Below are 4547 nucleotides of genomic sequence, written 5' to 3'. Positions count from 1 at the left end.
GATAAATCTAGTATTACTTAAAAGCTTCTAAAGCAATGGCGAATAATGATAATAATAAGTTGCATACCTCTTCCACGTGCACAACTTCTGCCCTGTGACTTCAAAGAAAGCTCTCGGAGTCCAGCGGGAGATGCACAGCTCTGCTGAGGAGATATTTATGGGGCTGTTATGGCGCCTAGGATGTTCCTGTTATACTCACCATTCAAACCTCCAGATTTCCAGGACCACAGAAAACAAAAGGCTTGTGGTATTTTAAAAGGGGGGTGTGCTTTTCCCTATAACACGAATGATCAGGTTTGCATTGTTGTCAGTCAGTTTTGAACTCTTGGCATTAGGCCTACTTATAGTATGCTTCACCCATTTTAATATGGAGAGACAGAACTGGAGAAGGCCTTAAGTGGAGTAGGGTAGCTATATGGTTCACTTAATAAATGTCACCAGACAAAGAATAACATGTAGAGCTTGCACAATGGAGCGTAGCAGGGTTCATGAGATCTGATAAGCTGGCGTGGTGCAGAGAGGACCCTCCCTTCAGGGCATCAGGTCTGGGGGATTGTCACAGCTACACGCTTTGGAAGGTCAGGGAGGGGCTGTAGGCGGAGGGGAGAAATATACAAAATGCCCAGAGGTGGTGGGTGAAGGAGAAAGTGGCGACAGTGTTGAGGTGGAGGCATCATTGCTGAGCGCATGGCAATAGCAGCCCCTTCTCACTCACAGGCTCTCAGGATGCAATAGTGCAGAAAAAAATCCATAAGGAACACAACTTCAGTCACTGAAAAGGTTGAATAAATCAAGATCAGGATATTTTAAGAACACTTCTGGGGGAAATTCTAAGTTTACAAAGAGATGAGGCTTTGAGAGACTGTGGGTGCTCATGCCTTTAAATTCTCAGAGGAGTCGGTGATTTCAGACATTAAAAAGAAAGAAAGACACCTGGGGTGGAAGTAATGAATGCTGAAGTAGTGTGGTATTCATCGGGCAGGGAGACCACAGACAGCAGCTACATCCATAAATATGGGTGGATGATTTTATGAAACTGCATATACGGTAAACTCTTTCGCTATGTCACTGTTTCAAAACCAAAAGCTATTTTGAAATGATTCTGTTGAAAGCTGTTTCATTTCTCCTTACTTTCACACAAATAACAATAATGACATGGTTCTTTGTCTTTTTTCTGATAATTTTCTAAGCCTTAGATTCTAAGACAAAGCTTCTCAAACTTTAATTACCATATAAGTCAACTGGATATCTTGTTGAAATGTAGATTCTTTTTTTAAAAAATTGAGGTATGGTTGATTTATAACATTATATTAGTTTCAGGTATACAACATAGTGATTCAAAAATTTTAAAGATTATACTCCATTTAAAGTTATAAAATATTGGCTATATTCCCTGTGCTGTATACTATATCCTTGTGACTTATTTATTTTATACATAGTTGTTTGTACCTTTTAATCCTCTACCCCTATCTTGCCCCTGCCCACTTCCCTCTCCCCACTGGTAACCACTAGTTTGTTCCCTATATCTGTGAGTCTGCTTCTGTTTTGTTATATTCATTCATTTGTTTTAGTTTTTAGGTTCCACATATAACTGATAACATACACTATTTGTCTTTCTCTGTCTGACTTATTCCACTAAGCATAGTACCCTCTAGATCCATCCATGTTGCAAATGGCAAAATTTTCATTCTTTTTTATGGCTGAGTAATATTCCATTGTATATGTACCACATCTTCTTTACTCATTAATCTGTTGGTGGACATTTAGGTTGCTTCCATATCTTGGCTACTGTAAATAATGCTGCTATGAATGTTGGGGTGCATGTATCTTTTCAAATTAGTGTTTTTGCTTTCTTGAGATATATGCCCAGGAGTGGGATTGCTGGATCATATGTCAATTCAGTTTTTTTTTAAGTTTTATTTATTTTTTGGCTGTGTTGGGTCTTTGGTGCTGCACGTGGGTTTTCTCTAGTTGTGGAGAGCAGGGGGCTGCTCTTCATTGTGGTGCGCAGGCTTCTCCTTGCGGTGGCTTCTCTTGTTGTGGAGCACAGGCTCTAGGTACGTGGGCTTCAGTAGCTGTGGCATGCAGGCTCAGTAGTTGTGGCTTACAGGCTTAGTTGCTCCACAGCATGTGGGATCCTCCCAGACCAGGGATCCAAACCAGTGTCTCCTTCATTGGCAGGTGGATTCTCAACCACTGTGCCACCAGTGAAGTCCCCAAGTTTTGGTTTTTTGAGGAATCTCCATACTGTTTTCCACAGTGGCTACACCAATTTACATTCCCACCAACAGTGCAGGAGGGTTCCATTTTCTCCACATCCTTGTCAACATTTGTTATTTGTAGTCTTTTGATGATAGTCATTCTGACAGGTGTGAGGTGATATCTCCTTGTGGTTTTGATTTGCATTTCTCTATGATTAGTGATGTTGAGCATCTTTCCATGTGCCTGTTGTCCATCTGTATGTCTTCTTTGGAAAACAGTCTATTCAGCTCTTCTGCCCATTTTTTTAATTGAGTTGTTTTTTTGATATAAAATGTAGATTCTGATTCAATAAGTCTGGGGTGGAGTCAGACATACTGCAGTTCTAACAAGCTCCCAGGTGATGCCAATATTGCTGGTGAGAGGACTATACTTTGAGTAGTGAAGGTCTAAGACATTGCAAATTACTCTATTTCAGCAGCCAGTTGGCCCTAGATAAACCAAGACATACAAACGCCTGGCTTAAATAAACAAACTAAAAAAAATGCCTTACTGATTTAGATCTACTGAGTCAGAAGAACATTTGTGGAAGAATTTGACTACCTTTATCCCTCTCCACCCACTTATTCTCCCCACCCACAGCTTTGCAACCATATCAAAGCCAGGTGCAGTGCTAGAAGCACCCAAGTTTCTCAGTTACTGAGTTCAAGTCTAGCATCCATGAATTTAATGAAATCTTATTGCAAAGAAATAAGTTTGAAAACTTTCCTTCCTATGTTCTTTCCCCACTCCAAAATTAACTCAAATAATTAGGAAAATGTTTCCACCTCAGTGAGTTTTATAATATATTTTGTGTATCAGATGAGAGGGGAAAAAATGAGTAATGCTGGCTTTAAGATATGGCTGTAAGATGTGCCTATATACACACATGTTTGTGGAAGACTTCAATTTCTTTTCTTTTGCTATATAATTAACCTTTCGAGTATTTAGTATTTTATAGCAGTCCAGGCATTAAGCCATTTCATTCTTACACATGCCAAAAATCATAGGACATTTCTTATAAACGCATACTGCTGTTATCATATCTAACAAAAATCACTGATATTTCTGTTGTATCATCCAAAACTCAGGCAATGTTCACATTTTCACAATTATTTCAAAAATATCTGTTACAGGGGGCTGTTTAAAATTTACACATTAGTTGGTTGTTATATCTCTCAAGTATCTTTTGATACCCTTTCTCTTTTTTCTTCATGCCACTGACTTGGTAAAGAAATTCGATAAATTGTCCAGTAGTCTATCTTGCAATAGTTTTTTAATCTATCAGATTTGGAATAAGGGCACCTACCCACTTAAGAGAATGCCTTTGAAGCACATAGAACCTGTACTAGCCCAATACTATTGATGGAAAAACGGGGGTGCAAAGACTTTGAGTGATGTACCTTTGAAGATCTGAAACCAAATCCTCATCTCCTAATTTCTTGTCTAGTTATTTTTCTACTAAACATTCTTGACTCTGTGTTTTTGTGTTTAAGGGTACGTGTGGTGGAATATTGTAAATATTTGTGGTTTCAAAAAGTGGGCTTAGGGGCTTCCCTGGTGGCGCAGCGGTTGAGAGTCCGCCTGCTGATGCAGGGGACACGGGTTCGTGCCCCGGTCCGGGAAGATCCCATATGCCTCAGAGCAGCTGGGCCCGTGAGCCATGGCTGCTGAGCCTGCGCGTCCGGAGCCTGTGCTCCGCAACGGGAGAGGCCACAACAGTGAGAGGCCCGCATACCGCAAAAAAAAAAAAAAAAAAAAAAAAATCTACAAACAATAAATGCTGGAGAGGGTGTGGAGAAAAGGGAACTCTCTTGCACTGTTGGTGGGAATGTAAATTGATACAGCAACTCACTATGGAGGACAGTATGGAGGTTCCTTAAAAACTAAAAATAGAACTACCATATGATCCAGCAATCCCACTACTGGTCATATACCCTGAGAAAACCATAATTCAAAAAGAGTCATGTACCACAATGTTCACTGCAGCTCTATTTACAATAGCCAGGACATGGAAGCAACCTAAGTGTTCATCGACAGATGAATGGATAAAGAAGATGTGGCACATATATACAATGGAATATTACTCAGCCATAAAAAGGAACGAAACTGAGTTATTTGTAGTGAGGTGGATGGACCTAGAGTCTGCCATACAGAGTGAAGTAAGTCAGAAATAGAAAAACAAATATGCTAACACATATATATGGAATCTAAAAAAAAAAATGGTTCTGAAGAACTTAGGGGCAGGACAGGAATAAAGATGCAGACGTAGAAAATGGACTTGAGGACACGGGGAGGGGCGAGGGTAA

Source organism: Orcinus orca, chromosome 2 (genome assembly GCF_937001465.1).
Source record: "Orcinus orca chromosome 2, mOrcOrc1.1, whole genome shotgun sequence".
In the NCBI taxonomy this organism is placed as follows: Eukaryota; Metazoa; Chordata; class Mammalia; order Artiodactyla; family Delphinidae; genus Orcinus; species Orcinus orca.
Note: the sequence above shows the minus strand (reverse complement) of the source record.